This window comes from Microtus oregoni, unplaced genomic scaffold (genome assembly GCF_018167655.1).
Source record: "Microtus oregoni isolate MIOR12 unplaced genomic scaffold, Mior012 000000F_ref0000247, whole genome shotgun sequence".
Lineage (NCBI taxonomy): Eukaryota > Metazoa > Chordata > Mammalia > Rodentia > Cricetidae > Microtus > Microtus oregoni.
In genome coordinates, this window is record NW_024543059.1 from 69,663,400 (window position 1) to 69,684,234 (window position 20,835).

Genomic DNA, 20,835 nt, shown 5'->3' on the forward strand with positions numbered 1-20,835 from the left:
CATCCCCTGCCCATGGAGGCACTGTGCCCAAAGAATAAAGAAGTTCAAATGCTCGAAAAGGTCATCAGTGGGAGGCCTCTCCAGAAAAATAACCTCCCTTGAGCCGGATAAGGATTTATGAGCTGTAAACCAACACTACGGGTCCCACTGTCGCTATAATTCCAGCCACAGCAGGGATCTCACTGGCCGGACAACATTCTGTGGGTGGAAGAACTGACCAGATTGAAGACTTCACCCGAACCCAACATAAATTCATAGTTCTCTGGAGAGACATCAGCTACGATCTCGAAATTCCTGTTCTATCTGCTAAGAGATCTGAGTGTAACCGAGACCCCCAGAGGAGGGACCATGCAGACGGGATTGACTTTTGTGCCAGGGCTTGTGGGGACCGAGCCGGTCTCAGGTGGCCTCCAGCTGTTCGGGCCTGCCCTTGGGCCGCTGGGTGCCTCCCGGGGGCGTCACGGCAGCCGCGGGGCTCGGGGCTCGGGGCGCCGGGTCGGGGCGCGCGGGCTTCCCCCACCCCCGGCGGCAGCGACACCACCTCCCGCCCCCGCTGCGCGCGCGCGCGTGGGTCCGTCCGTCTGTCTGCTCTCTCGACGTCAGTGGGAATTTCCAGCCAGGAAGTGAGAGAGTGAGTGAGAGAGGACGAGAGAGAAGTACCGAGGCGCGGCGAGCCGGGCAGGAAGAGGAGGTTTCGCCACCCGAGCGGCCCGGCTGCGCGCTGACGGCTTCCCGTGCCCTGCGCGCCCCCGGCCTGCCGCCGCCGCCGCCCTCGGCCTCGGCCTGCTCAAGGGCCGGCTCCAGCAGCGCAGGCCGGAGCTTAGGGCCCCGCCGCGCCCGGCCCGCCTCGCGCTTCTCCGCCCGCGCCGCGGCCATGGCGCGCCGCTGAGCCGCCGACCCCGGCCCGCCACCCCGACCCCTCTCGGGCTCCCGCCGGTCCGCGCCGCCCCGCCCCGCAGCGGGAGCCCGCAGGCGCGGAGAGGCCGCGCCGCACCTCCGGGGTAAGTCTCGGGGGACTGGGGCGGGCGGGGTAGGGGACAATCGGGGACACGGAGCCGCCGCCTCTCCGCCTCAGGCTTGCGGCTGTCCCTGCGGCTCAGCGCTGCGCGGGGCTCCGGGCGGGCCCGCGGGGAGGGGGCAGCCGGGGCAGGAGTTGCGGGACGCGCGGCCCCGGCTGCGGGGGACAGGGCACATCCGCACTGGGCGGCCCGAGGCCTCCCCGGTCGGTCGGGCCCTCCGAGTCTCCGCGGGCGGGAAGGGGAGCCGGAGGGGAACTCTAGCAAAGTTTTAGAAATAGCGACCCAAGCCCCTGCCGTGAGGGGTGGCAGCCGGGCTGAGGTCCTCCGCGGGGGAGGAGAGCCAGGAAGGTGCTTGGTGCAGTGCACAGCCAGATTTCACCAAAGGGAGGTCGGTGAAATGAAAGCAGAAGTGCCTGTCAGTCCTGCCTGCTGGGGACCCCCTACCCAGCTCCTCAGAATCCAGCAGGAGAACTTGGGGCCCACTTTCCGATCTGTGATAGACACCCCCCCCCCCACCGCGGCACACACACACACCCTTGGCCACACACACACACACACACACACACACACACACACATAGTGCATTCAGCTGCCAAATCTCAATATTGGTTTTCAAAATATAAGGAGGGCCTCACACCGATTCTTTAGGCCTGGCATTTGAAAGAGAAATTACCTACTAATAACACCTCTTAGACACTTGATTGCAGGAAACTCTAGGATAATGACACCGTGTACCGTGCGTGACCTCTAAAACAAAACAAAAAAAAAAGATACAAACAAAGCCTTTCCTCCATGTAAGCTTTTAGACACCGATCTTGGCTGTGTTTATTAGTCTATTCTGAAACTTAAGTGGAACTAATGAGAAAAGATTTCATCATCTAGATTTAACTGGTGTTTATGGAGTTTTTAAGGTAAAGGTTGACATTGCCACTAACCATATTTAACTAAAATGATTTTGCTGTAGGGCTCATAACTGAGAAATGCTTGCGGTGTTTATTAACATTTGATAGCTGTGGCATCAAATAATGGGGTATAGCCTGATGGCTGTTGGTAAAGACAAAAGCTGGAGATCAAGACAGACTTCAGGAGGATTCTAGTGGAATCCTCAGCTGAGTATTCTTGGGTAGGCATAAAATGCATGAGTATTTGTAAGACATTAAAAAGGGAAACTCGATTAAAGTAAGCCCCTACCTGCAGTGTGTCTTTCCCTGATTTTAATATTGTGCTTTCTAGAGATGGAGCCACTTAGTGTCTGATGAACTAAAAATTATGTAAATTATTTACAGCAAAGTGCTTTGCTTTGCACATGAACTTGAGAAGACGGGAATTAAAAGGTTTACTTTCTATTGCAGTTAACATTTGTCAGCCAATTGGATGAGTAACAGAACACATCTAGCAATGGGAACGAGGAATCTGCAGCTCTTGTCCATGCTGACACCTCTGGGAGTCTCTTGCTAGCTAGCAAATGTCTCCTTGGCTTACCAGCCTCAACAAACTTCAACACAAAAGGCGGCTGCTACGTAGACTTAATGCTGCCACTAAGATACTATACTTGCTGGGAAATGCTAACCACTTCAAAACCAAAAGACTTTTAAAGAAAGTTGTTTAATCCTGTTAAAGGCTGGTGGCGACGTGACAATCTGTGATCTTTGTTCAGAAATTCAGTTGTGTCTCGTGGGCTACACATGGCAGTTACTTGAGCTGAGCAGGTAGTCAATGTCCCTGTGTTTCAAAGGCAGTTCGTAAATACTGGAGTATACATACAAAAATAGTCCTTCCCCTTTGTCAGCACTGCTTTGATCTTTGTGTTTCCTTTTTTACTTCTGCCTCTAAAACTAGATCAGCCGGGCTGACTGAGTCGCAGTGGGGTAATGCCCGGCTGGTTGGAAGGGGGCAGCGTTTTAGGTTTAGTGGTCGCATTCCCCGTGCCTTGGTCCCCTCAGAGGAATCGAAGCTAGGTGGAGAAGCGAGTGTTTCTGCAGGCTGTTTTCACTGCTGCTTTCAGACTTCCAGATAACTGATGAAGTAAGCCACTGTCTTGATGTTCAGGGATTGCTCATTGTGGTAGATGGATCTAGATAAAAACTTGGCAGCCATGTGGATTGTGGATTATCATTCAATCAGCAAGCCCAGGGTTTCACCTAATTTCTTTATAAGGTATTCCCCTGCTCAGAAAAGGTGAGGGTTCTGGCTTCTAGGGGGAAGTGACCACTTACAACCTTCAGTCAATTTGAGCTTGGGCAAAGAAGGAAAAGTAACTGCCATTTTAAAACAATAAGCTAAAATAATTGTTCCTGTATTGCCACGTGGATTCATTGTTTAGCCATACTGGGCTAAACCTGGGGCCTTAGGAGTTTTCTGCTATGAAACTATACCTCCATATACCTGCAGCCCTACTGACAGGGTTTTTGGATAATGTTCTCAAGACGCCATCTTTCCCCCACCCCTCCAGAATTTCCTGATAGATGTTCTGTTCTGGGCCCAGAGATGCCATGTTAGGAAGTGTACCAGGAGTGCACTAATGGAACCAAAGGAGTAAACCCCTGCCTTGTGCTCTTCTGCTGTGACCAATTGGACGGGAGTTCTGTCCACGAGACGGGATGTATGGGAATCAGTGCAGAGGTTCTCAGGAGTTTGTCTTCTGGGAGGAAGTTGTTTTGTTTGGATAGCTTACCAGCTTTCTGCTTACAACATGGATGGCTTATATAAGGTAGTGAGGTTGTTGTGTTAGAAGAGGTGAGCCAGGAGAAGGTGGAATAGAATTGTGCTTGGGACTGACATGCCTTGCCCCTGCATTTCAGTCTGATTAAAGCTGGTTGATACCTTGGGCACCCGATTCTGCTTCTGGGAACTGAGATTTGCGCCTTTGCCCCCTCCTCAGTACTGAACCTGGTTGTTGTGTTAGAGGGGAGCAGGTGGAAGAGTGAGAGCCGATGCATTCTGTGGAAGCGAGGGAGATTTGAGGCCCCGGGGAGGAATGTTTGGAAGATGGGCATAGTCTTACAAGAGTAGAACCTGGGAGAGGTTTGCAAACCACAGGGTTGGTAGAGTTAAGAGTTCTTATCTTTGTGATGTTGCCTTAATGAGTATACATTGTCTTGTCGGAAAGGAAGAAGGGAAGGGAGGGAGGGAGAGAGCCAGCGAGAAGACAAGGAGGGAAGGGGGAGGGGAGAGGAGGGAGAGAGAAGGAAAGAAGGGAGGAAAGAAGGAAGGACGGGAGAGTGAAAAAGGAGGGGTGGAGAGAAGGAGGGAGGAGGGAAGGCATTCTTTTCCTGCGGATGAGATGGCTTTACCCCTCTTGCTTCTGTACTTCTTAGAGGATGTTCCTGGATGCTAGTTAATATTTTCAGATGAGATTGGAAGACTAACAAATAGTTTAAAAATGAGATAAGACTGCTGTACTTCAACCCACAGAGTTCAAAGCCTAGTGTAAGACAGGATTTGGTAAAACCTGTGACATCTAAGAGAAGAAAACATAGATAAAACTTTTGTTGGAGTATTAATCCTAAGTACTATATATCAAAATTTTAAATCTATTATTATAAAGCACTTATATACATGGTGTAGTAACTAACAGATTTAATTATGAGTAATGTACATTTGATAGGCTTTGATTTGTTGTTTATTTGTAAAGTGGGAATAATGATATTTATGTTCTAATTATCTAGTTCAGGTTGCCTTCTAACTTTTTGCCTTTTACCATTAGGCCCAAACCACTCAACCAGTTTTTATTCTGATCCCTGCTTCTAACAGATTTAAATATTTATGATCCTTCTTCAACTATGAAAAAAATCCTGAACTTTCAAGAAGTATATAAATATTCTACAAGGCATATTTAGAAGAGCCTAACGTTATTTTAAAAAGAATAAAAGGTTATTTAAAAGAGTCTAGTCCTATAGTTCTAGCTAAGAGCAAATAACAAACATCTAATCTATGCTGAAAGGAATCTCTAACCCTATGTTGAGTTCGTTGGTATTTATATGATACCTAATAACTGTATGAGTAACATTAAATTGTTTCACAGACAGCCTTTTACTAATGGCCAGTGGTTCTCAATCAGTGGGGTGCAACCCTTTTGTGGGTTAGAACAACCATTTCAAAGGGGGTCGACATCAGACATATCCGATATTTACATTATAATTCATAATAGTAGCAAAATTATAGTTATGAAATAGCAATGGAAATAATTTTATGGTTGGGGGTCACAACAACATGAGCAACTGTAAAAGGGTCTCAGCAGTGGGGAGTTTGAGGACCACTGCTGTGGGCAATAAAAAGGACCCTGTTTGCTGGCTGGTAGTACTGCACGTGACTTTAATCCCTGCACATGGGAGGCAGAGGCGGGCGGATCTCTTGAGTTCCAGGACAGATAGGGAGAAACCCTGTCTGGAAAAACCACGTACGCGCGCACGCGTGCGCGCATGCACACACATACACACACACACACACACACACACACACACAAAAGTACCCTGTTTTATCTTTCTTTCTGGTAAGAAAGAAGAAGCCCCAAACCCAGCTTTTGCTTCCTAGACGCTGTATTTTATGTGAAATACTTTCATGTTTTTTTACGGTGAATAAACTCTTAAACTACTGCTCTCTGAAAAAGGAAGCCTTTCATTCTAGAGGGAAATTTATGAAATGGAAAAGTATCTTTTTAATTTTAAAGTTTTCGAGAGACTAGCCAAGCGAGGTAATAATGTAACCAAAACGCAGACACAAATAAAGTGTGTGTGTGTGTGTGTGTGTGTGTATGTGTGTGTGTCCGTGTCTCTGTATGTATGTTTAAAACTTTTTTTTTTGCAAAGTTAGAACTTCTCTAAATTCCAAAGAAACCATAATTTCGTTGCTAACCTCTTCTAGAAAAGGAACCATTGCTAACACCTACCCAAAAGGTCTGAAATAAAATACGGCCTCTAGATGTAAATGCTTCTCATTCATGAGCCTGTTCCAGGGAACTAGATGGAAACCCCTGGGAACCGCCTTGCTCACCCGGTTTACCGTGTTTCCACTTTCACCTTGTGATGACCTTGTGGCCCCTGGGCTCCCACAAGCACATTGGTACACCCCACGGTGGTAGCACTTTCAGACAACAGAGCTTGAAACCCTGCATCTGACCGCTTGCTTTTGACAGACTCAATGTAGTCCACGCACCCACCACCCAGGCTAGGAAGAGACAGGATGCCATCTCCATCCTGATGTCACGTGTCCTGGGAGGCCCGAGGACAGCTTTCTTTGCTGTCCTCGATTACCGTTCTGAGCCTCACTTCTCTTCATTACACTCATAAGCATACATAGATGTAACATACATAGGTGCATGGTTATGAGACAAAGATACTGTGTGTGTGCATATATATCTAATCTTTTTCTTTGTTACTGACAAACTCATAGAGTTAAGTGTGTGCCTATGCACCTGGGACATGGAAAGCGGTCTTGGCTGAAAAGGACAGTGAAAGTGACTGGCAGTGACGTTTGTCAGTTCAGATCCTAGACAATGCAAGCATACTGCCTGTGTCCTCCCCAGGAGACAGCTACTGCAAGCAGTATGTTTAGCTGGGCTCCCTGGCATGAAGAACTAACTCATCCTGCAACTTCTGGCTGTATCTAGAATAAACAAAGCTGTGACTCCATCCTCGCCGCTGGATGGTCAGACGTGTGTGGGCAGCCGTGCATTTCATATTAGACTGGACAGATGTTTGTTTTCTTCCACGTTAAGCTCTTGATAGATAAGGCTCGGTAGAGTTTCTGTGGCCTGCTATTTATAAAGCTGGACTGAAGGAGCGAAAGGTCCACATCAAGTTGAGAATTCCTTCTGAGAAAGAGCTTGACATTTAAGGGACTAGATTGTTTGAATGAATTTTACTCATTCAGATAAACAAAAACTTCCCAAAGGTTTATTTTATTATGTATCCTGTGATTTGATCTAGCCCTTTTATGCTGTTTATCAGTGTGAGAGTCCACCCCGTACTGTATCTCCAGTTCTCCCCTATGGTCTATGTATTGGCTCTCTCTCTCTAAATCCACAGCTCAGATGAATAGAAAAATAATTTGCTTAATTATCTTAGAAAACATGCCTTCAAAGACAAGAATTTTAGGAATGAGGTAGTGACTATTCCGCATATGTTAGCATAAATCTCTACCTCATGTCTTAATGACTCTTCAAGATGTTTCCTAGCTAGTGGTTCTTTAACATGGGTTTCTTTGTAGGGTCAACCATTTATTGGTGTTTGGCGTGTCTCTGTTGTTGTTGAGTACGGGCATGGTACAGAAGACTACAGCATCTAGTATAAAGCTCTGCATATGGTGCACTTACAAAAATTACATGTTTCTTTAGTTTGTGGAGGTCAGAGACAATTTGCAGAAGTCAGTTTGGTGCTTTCCCCACGTGGATCTTGAGGACTGAACTCAGGTCGTAAGGCTTGGTGCCAGTGCCTTTGCCTGCGGAGCCCTCTCACCAGCGCCATATGCTGTACTTTTATTTTTCCAAGACAGGGTTTCTCTCTGTAACCACTGTACTGTTATGACTTAGAAATTTAAAAGGAAGACAGTATTGAAGAAATATGGGTGGCCATTCACACGGGGAAAATTTAGGTAGTAAGAAAGAAACACACAGGTGAAGCTAAGTTAAGTTAAACCTAATTTTGCCCTTGGATATTTATAAAATTACTTAGGAGAATGTATAATACCACTAGTTTGTAGAAAATCAAAACTGAAAACAAATATAAAATCTAGGAAGTAGAAAATATATTTTTAAATGCACTCAAACTATTTCTAAACTGAGTAGGAGTCCTGGGAAGGACTTTCTGCAGGAAATGGGACTAAAATGAACCTAAAATATCGACAGTTGAATACTCTATTTATTTAGTTGATTCATTTCTAATGCTCTGAATCCATGGAGCGTGGTAACTAGTATGTCTGTGTAGGTATCATAAAACCTCAGAGCCTTGAAAGATTTGTCCAAAACAATGACAATGAAAGCATAAATAAAGGTGTAGGGAGAGTTCTCTAATGTTTAATGTTAAAACTTGAGTGTGAAAAGAGTCTTGAAGGTGCATCAGCGTTCCAGAGAAATGGATAAGTTCTGAGCTTCATGGTTGAAAAGGGAAGAGGTCATGAGAGCAGTTGTCTGTGAGTAGGCATCTCGTGCCTCCTCCTGTTTAGAAATGGAGATGAGCTTGCCTATGGGCCAGGTGTTCACCTATCATGCACAGGATTAGTTCATGCACCACATACCCCCCGCCCCCCAAAAAAAGTCATTTCCCCTATTATAAGTAAACGTTGGTGCGCTTGGGAAATTAAAATCAAAAGCGTGGTGTCTGACAGTCATTAACTATCTTCCATTGTTCTCATGACAAGTATAGTACTCATTTGGTAGAATATAATTTCTTTCCATGTATTTTCCCAGTTGCAAACTGAAAACATTTAACTCAATTTTAACAAGCACACAGAACCATTAAAAGAGTTCCTGGTTATTTAAGAGTATAGCATGGTTGGTCATTTACCCTACAATTATGGTTCTTTCTTCCGAGGAGTGGGGGAAACACCCTGCTTCTCTTAGAAAGTGTACTGTGATAGCCAAATAGGAGTTAGTCCAAGTTGCTGTTGAGGTAGTTTAGTCCTGTGTTGCAATACATGGGTGATGTTTTAGGTAATGTCTCTGTACTTACTACATATCTGCTAGACAGAAGGGGAATAGCCATTTTTTTACAAGTCGTAGAAAGCAGGGTGTGATTGCTGAGACGCCTGGACATCTCTACAGAGATTCCCCCATCAATATGCCAATTTCAATCTCTCATCACCCCACTCACACTGTTACAGACTTCACACATAAGGGGACGCCGTTGCTAGCTCCCTATGCCATTCCACAGACTCCCCACTTTGGCTGTCTAACGGCCCTTCCTTCCTAACCCTCACTTTCTCCTTCAGTTGCTCCAGAGTCTCTTGGCTGCTGCCCTTCCCTTCCAGGATGGATCTCTGGCTTTCTTTTCTCCCCTTTCTCCCAATGCAGTCTCTTGATTTGGCCCCTTTAGCCCTGGCATTATAATGTGCTCCCCTGTTCTTTCCTATTCTGAAGTGAGTCACACTTGTCTTATAGTCGATCTCACCATGCCTCACCTCCCTAAATCCTCACCTCCTAATTCTATACCCACTTTCAGTCATCCGCCCCCTGCTTTCTCTCTTTAATACATTTGCATGAGGGGATTCTCTTCTGTGCCCACCCAGCTGGCTGCCCAACCTTGAGGCATGGCTCAGCATCACCTTCCCCCATCATTTCTCTGTTATGTTGGCCTCCCCATAAGGAATTATATTGACCATCCTGTGTTCTCTTGACTTCTTCCATATTTTTTAATGAAGCATCATCAGGCAGAGATTATTTTATTTAGTTTCTATTTGCATAGTGCTCTTCATGTTTGCAAAGTAACCAAACAAAATGATTAGGAAGTTGCGATCCTCATTAAGCCGTGTAGTTCTCAGTCAGCCAACTAATTTCTTAGTCCTGTTCTGTTTCTTGTTAAAAGGGAGAGCAAGTTAGAGATAGACTGTGTGGATATCTACCTCTAGCATAATTGGGCTTTGTTTGTGACGTTGCCTTGGTTAGAAGACTCAGATTTTCTTGCCATCTTGATGGGTCAATAGAAAGAAAAGGCGTGGGTGTGCATGAAGCCAGTTCTTGGTTTTCAGTGATTATACACAGAACAGTTGGTCTTATAGTTGGATAGTGGGTTACTTTTTTGGTCCTGACATGAGATGTTTTGGGGATTTTATCTTGCAGTTATTAACTAGTTTCTTACATTTAATTTACCCAAAGAAAACTATGGCAAATTGGAGGCAGACATTGATTATAAAATTCAGTATTTGAATTCTAAGTCGATTCCAGTGTGGAAAAGGGAGAGGACACAGTGGTGGTGGTGGAAGCTGAGCCTTCATCTGTCATAGAAGGAGGCAGTTCTAAACCTGATTAGTTGCTGGCAAAAATATAAGCACATAACTCCGAATATGAGTAGAAGATAAATAAGGGAGTCTTTGGAATTAGTAGGACTAGAGGCAGGGAGGAGAGGGAGCCAGCGTTTGCTTATCTTAGCAATCATTTTAACGTTATTTTTCTTCCTCCCTCTCAGCTTTCATATGGTAGAATTGACAGATTATGAAGCATATGTTTATGGTGTACAAGGTAATCCTGTTCAGACTTCAGGAAATGATTAAATACAACTAACATATGTAGAGTTTTAGTTATACAGTAGCAATTCATTTGAGAAGCCATCAAATCCTTCTTGTGCCCCAGGTAATTAGAAATACAATACTGACCGAAAAGAGAAGTACAGATCTAAGTGGGGTTTAGATTATGATCCTTTTTTGATATTAACCTTTCTAAAGCCTAAAGAACCAAATAGCTAAGAAAGTTCATGGATAATGAAGGGGCATCATTCATGATTTGTCTTAGAATGAGTATGCTTAGCCCTGTTGGAAGTCAAAAAGTAGAGTATTGCTGACCTCTCAAGACCCCTATTGCCCCTGTAAGGACCTCTGCCCACAACTCTCCCTAAAGGGCTCCATTAAGAGCTCTTGGGCTGTGTAAATATAGATTGTCACTCACATTCATCCTCATCTGACAATCAAGAATCAAGGCATGGCAGCACGCGTCAGAAATCCCAGCATTCTGGAGGAGGCAGCAACAGGTTTGTTACTTCAAGGCCAGCCTAGGCTATATGATAAAACCATGTAAAACACAATAAAAACTATAACTAAACCAAACCAACCCCAATATCCCCACAAAACACTAAGTTGATACTCCTGAGTGGCTATTGGCCATAATGTCTGTAAGTTTATTTCAGATTTTCCTCACTAAACACAATGTTGTTTGGTTTGTTTTTAAACTTAAGATGTGAGGAAAACCACAAGACAGATCACATACTCATATTAACTCATCATTTGTAGGGTAAAGGAAAATTTTGCTTATTGAAATAGGGTTATCGAGGCCAAGGGCACATGGGAGAGGGAACCTCTTCACTTCTGGCATCAGCACAGGTGACCTCTTCCTCTTTGGCCATGCACTGCACATTGGCATCTGTGCAGTAAGCAGTACCCAGTACTGATGGTTCTAAATTAGACCCAAGGACCAAAAGAGCTGTGTGTGAAGCCCGACTTTGGTGTTCGCACATCGTTGTGCTTTGCTGGATATGCCTGGGAAGTCTTCACCTGGGTTGTTTCCCGAGAATACCATTTCTCACCTGATCCTGGCTGTACCTGCATTGGCAGAACCAAAGTTGCTGGTTCACACACTAAATCCTTTTCTTTTAAAACGTAGGGCTTGGGATGTAACTCATTGGTAGAACACTCGCCAGGTGTGCTCAAGGCCAGTAATTCAACCTCTGATACCATACAATTAGGCCAAAAAGAAAAAAATCAGAAAAGACATATTTCCTGGTGTTTTGGGGATTTATAAAATAAATATTCAGAGTATGTCAACTCATACAACTGGCTCAGTTTCTAATTAACAACTATGACATCATCGTCTCCTTTATTCTGGAGATGTGATCATTCTATTAGGGCACTGAGCGGCAGGCCAGACATCACAATTAAATCCTGTTCTGTGTGTTTTTAGGGAGTAGGAACTCTGTACATCTAGGAATGGGAAGCAGAGCTCCAGAGCACAGTCCAGTAGACAGATGAGCAAGAGCCTTGATTTAGTATTTATGAGGAAAACCAGGCATGGCTGACTTTAATTATAACATGTAAGTTTTTATCTGATTTACTATAATCCTTAGAGAACACCCATAGCTCTACAAACTTATCCTCTCTGATACTACTAAAAATAGATTTTACTTAGAATGGAATATGTATAAATGACACTTAATTACAATATGATTTAAAAGTGTCCCAAACATCTTTTTGATCCCATGGATGTTAGTCAGTTATGATTAAAAGACAACCACAGCAAAGATTTGTTTCTTATGGACCATGTTGGCATACACTCTAATCAGTGTCCCTCCATGACAGGGACTGTGACACAGCAGGACTTAGATGCTTCTTTCATGTTTATTTGTTTACATCTATTTTAGGCACTCCCCTTTACCATGATGGCTTAACTAATTGCATACATTTGAGAATTTTGGCGCTGTCTTTCTGTTACTAGTATTTTACTGAATATCATGTTTAGGTTACGTAAGTATTCACTGGATTTCTGTCCCTATAATGCAATTCCTGGTTTGTTGATGGTTTGGGAGGTTCCAGTCTACTACCAGGTGGCCTGCTACTGTAAACATCCACGTGGCAGTGTGTCATGGCCAGAGCACTTGGCAGTAACTCAAGATCTACTCCTCGGGTCCCACAACATCCTTCAAGGTCATGCCCTAGTAGACCATCTCTTCCCAGTAGCACCAGCCTGTTGACCACATCTTTAAAACATGACCTGTCTAGGGACTCCTGTTCAGATAGCAGCACATACTCTGCATACCTCCCCTGACATTTGTTGCCATGTGATTGATGGCCTGGTGTTTTTGAGATGTGTTGAGATGGGATTTATGGTCTCTGTCTTTGGGAATGTTCTGTTTGCAGCCCTACAAAGTGCAAATGGCCAGTGTGGCATTAAGGGTAGTGGGCCTTTAAGGGTTGATGAGGTCATAGCACACATGCCCCTCCCCCTGCCATAGAGAGATTGATCACGGGGCTTGAGGAAGGAGTGCATCCCCTCTTGCTCTTCCACCTTCCACCATGTGAGAATTCAGTGTTTGTTTACTCTGCAGGATACATTTCTCACTTAGATACTTAAGTCTTGGTCTTCCTGGCTCAGAGACGGGGAGATCAATTTCTGTTTGTGAAATTACCCAGTCTCGGATGTTGTGTTACAATAGCACACGTACATTGAGGTGGTTTTTCATGGCTGTCACTTTGCCTGTCTGTATGCAGTATTGAAGGGGGGAGTGTTGAAAACTTCCAACGTTGTGGATCTCTGCTTTTTCCTTTAGCTCTCTTGCCTTTTGCCTCACTTATTTTGGCAAACTATTAACAAGTGCACACACATTTAGGCTGTTATTTTTAGCTAGGCCTCGTTGGCCCTCCCTATATAGTTCCAGCACTCAAGATCTAGAGGTAGAGAAGTCACTGAGTTTGAGGCCAGCCAGAGCTACACATGGAGACCCTGTCAACAAGACAGAATTGTTACTGCTCCTTGATGAAATGACCCCTTTATTCATATATATATATATATATATATATATATGTATATATATATATATATATATATCCATTCTTGTCCTTGGCAGTATTTCATCCCCTCAAGTCTTCTTTATTGGTAAGGATGATGTAGGCTGCTTTCCTGTGTTATTTATGATATAGTTGCTTTCCAGTGTTTAATATCTGCATGTTATTAGCACAGAATCTCAGGCTTATGCTTTTAAACACTTTGTGTCTCCCATATTAAAGTGTAATTCTTAAGAGAAAAAAACATTTTCTTGGGTCTTGCTTTTTTCTGCACTGTTTGACATCTCTGCATTTGCATTTAATATGGTTATCCTTACGCTGAGTTTAAATCTCTAAGCCTGGTGTTTATTATCTCATATGTGTCCTCTCTTGTTTATCCATATTTCATCTTCCATTGTCATCAACTACATGAGGCAAGTGTGGGATTTCGAGCGTTCCATTGCATCTCCTGTCTGATAGTTACACAATGGCTCTCTGCATTAGGACATGCATCCTGAGTCGCCAGTGAATGCAGCAGCGCTCTGGAGCCAGTGCAGAGCTTTGGCTGGTTCTCTCCTCCGTGTTGGTGTTGTTGTTAGGCCTTTTACCTCCAAGAGCACTCTAGACTTCAGAATATATGATGCTGTTTTGTTTTGACTATACTGTATTAAAATGCAGTGATGTATTCTAAAAACCAAGAAACAAAAAGCAAAAGTTTTATGTACCTGCAGTTTTACCATTGTTAGTGTTTTCATTGCTTCTTGTGAGTTCAAGTCTATTTCTATTTCTTTTTCTTTCTTTCTTTCTTTCTTTCTTTCTTTTTGTTTGTTTTTTTGTTTTTTCGAGACAGGGTTTCTCTGTAGATTTGGACCCTGTCCTGGAACTACTTTTGTAGACCAGACTGGCCTTGAACTCACAGAGATCCGCCTGCCTCTGCCTCCCAAGTGCTGGGATTAAAGATTTGTGCCACCACCACCCAGCTAAGTCTATTTCATTTCTTCTCAACAGGAAGATCAATTTTCAGCATGTCTTTTGTCAGTTCTAGTTATGAATTTCATCTGCTCTTCTTTATTGGAAAGTTTCAGTCCATCTTTATTGTCAAAGAACATAAGCAATTATAAATTATAGTACATTCTGGGCCAGTGATTTCCTGTAGCACCCTGAGTTGTCTTTGCTTTGTCTCTCAGCTTCTGTTGTGATGGTAACTCAGCCGCCTGCCCATTGCTCCTGTCTTCCACTCTCCCATGTATGTGTATGTAAACATAGAGATGTCATGTCCTTGCCCCTGGGTTTTGGGGGGAACTTTTTATTTAGGGCTAGTTCCTAACTGTTTGTGTTTTTTTGTTTCTTTGTTTTTTGAGACAGAATCTCACTATATAACCAAAACTTTGTACTTTTCTACTAACATGGGGATTTAATTTCTTGGATATATGGGTTGAGTTATATAAACCAACTTTTGATTTTTTTTTTAACCTTGGTTCTACAAATATTTTCTCTGTCCTTTTTTTCCAGCTCTTTAAATTACAAATACATAAACTGCCTGGTACTGTCCCCTAAATCAGAGGTGATGTCCACTTCCTTTCCACCTTTCCTCTGTGTTTTAGTTTTTGAGTAGTTTTTACTGATGTTTGTTTTAGTTTACTGATCCTTTCTTCTATAATGCCCAACATACTAGGAAATCCATCTGGTGAAATTTCCTTTCAGTTCTAGGATTGATCTCTTTGTTAAAAAGCCTTTGTAGGCTGGGCAGTGGTGGCACACACTTTTAATCCCAGCACTCAGGAGGCAGAGGCAGGCGGATCTCTGTGAGTTTGAGGCCAGCCTGATCGACAAGAGCTAGTTCCAGGACAGGTTCCAAAGCTACAGAGAAACCGGTCTTGAAAAAAAACAAAAACCAAACAAACAAAACAGCCTTTGTCATCTGCTGCTGACAGTGTCTGTCTGTCTTTCCCTGTATGTTATTGAACATGCTTTTGATGTTGGCTGTTTTACAGCCGCTGACTATCAGTTTCATCACTGTGTCGTTTTTCTTTCTTCTGGGACACGGGTGCCTGCTTCTCTGCAGGTTCAGTATTTTTGTTGTTCATTACAGATACCATCATGTGCAGGATTTGCATGTTTCTCTTTTACACAGGCTTCACTTCTGTCAAATTAGGAATCTCTGGCCTTCTTAAGATGGATTTAGAGTCGCCCTTATTTTAAGGTGTGCTCCTGACTCTTACAGCATGGTTTGTCCATAGACTGCTGTAACCACATGTTCGGCGTGTTTACTCGTGTCTCCTTACCCAGATGCTTGCACCCAGTGTCTCTCTGCTCCATGTGTCCTGTAATCTTACGAGAGCCTTGACAGCCCAGCGTCTTTCCACTGAGCTTTTGGGTCTTTGTTACTATTTCACCAGAGAGTAGAGGTGATCTGGCTGCAGATGTCTGAGGCTTCTGCGTGTATATCTGACACCCTGACCAAAACGAATGCTGTTCTTCATTTGGCTCTGCTTCCTGTGGCCTAAATCTATTAGGAAGTGCCCTCATTCAGAACGTGAACTCAGAGCTCACTGCAGCTGCACAGCCTGTATTTCTTGTTCAGTCTTAGGCTTTTGTTGTGTTTTATATCTACACATGAATGTGGCCCAAGGCAAGATCAAATAGCAGTCAATCTACAATGACTGAAATTGTATTTGTGGCAATTTTTAAAGAATTTTTTTAGTTGATGTGCTATTAGCCATTTCAGAATTTGTTATTGGAGGGCATTTATGTATTCTTCGTGTTGGCTAGCATATCTCTGTGACTGTAATGGTCTCATCTTCCCAGAAGATCCTGCACTTGGTAACTGATCACTCCCCTCCCCAGTGTGAAGGGAATCATGTTACAGGTGAGGGATCCTTTCTACCTGATTTCAGTATAATTTATGTAGTCAACCAGTTTTGAAATACAAAAATCAAAACTCTCGTTGCTGTCAAAAGGAGACTATAAATATATAGGTGAAATTAAGTTGCGGCAGAACAGTGGACTTGAGTGCAGAATCTCCAGGACATGTGTTGTAGACCTTATATGGACTATAGAGATAGATAGCATGGCAAGAGAAAACACAGGTTTTATGGTAGAGATTGATTTTAAGTACTAGTTTGCAGAGTATATAATATTTAAACAGGCTGGTATCTCAGGATGTGAATAGATATACATGGTGGAAATAGCAAGTCATTATTATATTTGTTTATATTTTGTGTGCACACATGCATACATGTGTGTGCACACGCAGTAAGCATTTACATATGTAGCAGTCAAAGAACAACTCTCGACATTGGTTACTTCCTTCCAGCATGTGCGTTTCATGGGTTAAACTCAGGTCCTTAGCTGCAGAGCCTTTGTACTGGCCCAGCAAGACATCTTTAAATGACTAATTTCACTATAGGAAAGTGTTTGGGTTGGGACATGGTGATAATTATGATACTTATGTGTATAATATAATATTAGCATAAGCTGAGCACTTGGTCTTTGGACTTCAGTGTGTAAATCACCTGGCAGTGATCTAAAGACACTTAGGCAGAAAGAAACTCTGCCGTGGAGGAAGCAATAGGAAAGCTGTTTCTGTCAGAGTGAGGTAACAAGGTCTGCCCTAAGGTGTGGCAGTGGAAAGAGAGAGGAAGTGCATGTGCAAGAAACAGCATGAAGGAAGCCATGAGCAACAACAAAATTGTTAGCTGGGTTTGCTTGAGATTGATGTATTTGCAAAGATTTGAAAGCCAGAAAGTGGTCTTGTTGTCAGGTGATAAACTGACTGAAGATGTGAGGGCTGATGGGATTTAATGTAAGTCAGCTCATTTTATAATGGCATCCTTGCTTCAAGCTGACGGTGGCTCGTTGGTGCCTATCCCTTGACAGTTTTAACAGTTCTCGTCATGTGCTTTTCGTTGTTGTTCTTCAGTTGGGAATTCAGTAGCCAGCCGAGCAAACGCCAGTGCAAAGTACAGCACTGTGACTAAGAATGTAATTAAAGTTACAGTACTGGACTGCCAGGATAATTACCCCATGCCCCACATGCCCTCTATTCCCATGGTGCTTACCAGGCGGCATTGTTTAGGTGATTGTCTTTCTAGTTACTAACCGTTTGGATTGGTTAGCGTTTGCTGCCAGAGAAATCACAAGCAAATAGGAACGCAGTCATGCCTTATTTCTTATAAGCCTGTGATTATGTGTGGTGATTTGTCAGGCTGCTCCGTGAAGCTGTTCAGTTGTTCTGCTGCTGTGAGCCCAGCCTAGGAAGTCTTGGCTAGCCCCCCTTTTCCAGCTCCACATGGGCTTTCATCCTCCATTGGACTGGCCCAGGCCTTCCCCTTCCGGGAAAGAAAAACTGGTCATTGAGCTGCCTGTTGAAACCCATGTTCATGACCTGCTTCTGAACCCCCTGCCCCCTGACTGTTCAGTGCCTGGCATAGGCTGATAAGATTCAAGGAGCAGAGATATCGATTTTATATTCCCCGTGTTATGAGAAGTGTGAACAGTTGTGGCCTTGTTTTCAGTCTACCACAGCTATAAACTCTTGAGTGCAGACGATGCCTCGCTTGTGCAGTTTTGTTTCTTTGGAAACTGACATGGTCAGATAATTGCTTTCTGATGAGTTAATGAAGGGTGGAAAATATCCAGGCAACATTTCAAACACGGTCTACCTGTGACACAGAGCATGGCATACACGGGTACCGTGGGTCTGCTCCTGACAGCACTATAGGTGAAGTTCAAACACATTTTAATTTTAATTTAGTAACTGTGGTTTCTGAGATAATCATTCTATTTCCTATCCTTTGAAACTTAGCATAGGATTTTTTGAAAGTCTCACTTGTCTTAGTATTGTTTTTACCTTCACATTTGGATGCCTTGGGAGGAGCTCATTTGAAATTTATGCACTGTCAGGATCCTATTCTGGTCCTCACACTACACTCTGTGAAAGCGTTAGGTGAATCCACCAGGTAATAAATGTTGGGACAGAAAGCACACCCAGGAGATTAAAGAGTGAAAGAAGGTGTGTTATCTGCAGTGAGGAAGAAAATTCTGAGACTCCTAACATGTGTCTCCCCGATGGAGACAAAGAAATTTGACTGGGCAATGTGTGCGAAGGCTGGGGAGATTCCTCAGTGAATGCACAGGGAGCCTTTTCCTGCTCCAGTCCCCGTGACAGCTTGCTTCTTCATGTGCTGGCATGCTCACAATTGGCAGACAAGGCAGAATGCCTCTACTGTGGAGAATTTAGCATTATAATAAGATTATAGTAAGCAAAGATCACTCTAGGTCACCTAGAAGAGGGACTTGGCAAATGTGGCTGATTTAAACCAACTCCTTGCCATCTTCTCTGGAGGATCTTAGCTGGAAACAAGCAAAAACTACTGGTAAGAGCAGGAACTTCAATGGTCATCATGGCAGGTGGCGTCCTACCCTTACTGATGTGGGATTCCCCTCTGTATGCTGTGAATATCATTGGTTAATAAAAGAACTGCTTTGGGCCTATAGCAGAGCTATAGGGGAACAGAGATAGTGGGGGAGGGGGAACTAAACTGAATGCTGAGAGAAAGGAGGCAGAGTCAGAGAGAAGCCATGGAGCCGCTGCTTGAGACAAATGTGCTGAAACTTTGCTGGCAGGCCACGACCTTGTGGTGATGCACAGATTAATGCAGATGGGTTAAATTAATATGTAAGAGTTAGCCAATAAGAAGCTAGAGCTAATGGGCCAAGCAGTGATTTAAATAATATGGTTTCTGTATGATTCTTTTGGGTCTGAGCTACCAAGCTGCCAGGAACCAACAAGCAGCCTCCTTCAACACCCCACTTAACCCTGGCCACTAGCACGGGTGCTTAACCCTTTAAGATCCTCCTTAACATGTTAAGAGTGCCTACTACTCTTGCAGAGGACCCAGGATCAGTTTCTAACACCCACATGGTGTTACCTGCTTCTTGCCCCCGCCGGCACCCTCACACTTGTGGTGCAAATACATGCTTGCAGACAAAACACTCAAGCCACATTAAATAAAAATAAATAAAACCTTAAGGAAAAGAAGATCCCATATAGCAGCTAACATTATGAGTACACTAGTTCCAGTCAGAACATTTGAGAGGCTGGGAGCAAAGGTGCATTGAAGAGAATAATACTCATGTCAAGAGGAAAATCCCATTGCCCATTACACGGGTGCAAGGGCCATAGACTGTGCAGTCCGATAAGCTGGCTGTAGTCTGTCAGCCTGAGCAAATGACTCAGTCCCTCTAGAGCTCAGTTCTTCACATGGACTGTGTTTTCTGGGTTCCATATAATAAGTGGCATGTGTGGTGCTACCTACAGTTCCTGCTTCTGGGAAGCAGCCTGCCAAGCTTGGCTCTTCCTCCATATGAGCCAAAGCACTTGTCCTGATGCCGTAACCCTCACTGTGGTTTCTTCTCCTCAACATGACTGGCACCTGGGATTAGTTCATTCTTTGTTGGGGCAATATGGTGCCTTCCAGGATGTTCAGGTTACCTCTAGAAGCTGATAAGACCAGCTGTACAGTTCTGTCAGTCTAGAACACTCTAGAGAATAACTTACAAACATTTTATAGGACAGTGGCAGGCAACCACTTCAGACTCTCATATGATTGAATGCCCATAAATATGGATGGGAAATTAAATGTTCTATCTGCCTTAGTCACTGTTGCTGGGAAGAGACACCATGACCAAGGCAGTTCTTAGAAAAGAAAACATTTAACTGGGGGCTGGCTTAACAGTTGCAGAGGTTTCATCCATTGTCATCATAACAGAGAACATGGGGGAAGGCAGGCAGGCAGTAGCTGAGAGTTCTACATCATGATCCATAAGCAGAGTAAGACAGAGACTTTGGACTTGGAATGAACTTTTTGAAAATTCAAAACTCAACCAAAGCTAAACCAAGACCAGGTGAATAATCTAAATAGACCTGTTAGTCGCGAAGAATTAGAAACGGTTATCAAAAATCTCCCTTTGAAAAAAAACCCAGGACCAGGTGGTTTCTATGCAGAATTCTACCAGAACTTCCAAGAAGAGCTAATACCTATACTCCTTAATGTATTTCACAATATAGAAACAGAAGAGTCATTGCCAAATTCCTTTTATGAAGCTACAGTTACCCTGATACCAAAGCCACACAAAGACCCAACCAAGAAAGAGAATTACAGGCCTATCTCACTCATGAATATCGACGCAAAAATTCTCAATAAAATACTGGCAAACCAAATCCAAGAACACATTAGAAAAATTATCCATTATGATCAAGTAGGCTTCATCCCAGAGATGCAGGGCTGGTTCAACATACGAAAATCTATCAATGTAATCCACCATATAAATAAATTGAAAGAAAAAAACCATATGATCATTTCATTAGATGCTGAAAAAGCATTCGACAAAATTCAACACCCCTTTATGATAAAGGTCTTGGAGAGATTAGGGATACAAGGGTCATACCTAAATGTAATAAAAGCTATTTACAGCAAGCCAACAGCTAACATTAAATTAAACGGAGAAAAACTCAAAGCCATCCCACTAAAATCAGGAACACGACAAGGATGTCCACTCTCTCCATACCTCTTCAATATAGTGCTTGAAGCAATAAGACAACATAAGGGGATCAAGGAGATTCGTATTGGAA

At 43.6% G+C, this 20,835-nt stretch overlaps 1 protein-coding gene across 2 annotated transcripts in view; it reads left to right on the forward strand.

Moving 5' to 3' along the window:
• Positions 1-596: 596 nt before the first annotated feature.
• The window catches only part of Nfkb1 (nuclear factor kappa B subunit 1), a 116,955-nt gene continuing 96,716 nt past the window's right edge, over positions 597-20,835 (forward strand). Inside the window, exon 1 of one of the 2 annotated variants that reach the window (XM_041655084.1) lies at positions 597-1,001. The gene's annotated coding sequence lies outside the window, so the exon portion shown is untranslated. The remainder of the gene's footprint in view (positions 1,002-20,835) is intronic. The other variant, XM_041655092.1, reaches the window with a different exon arrangement.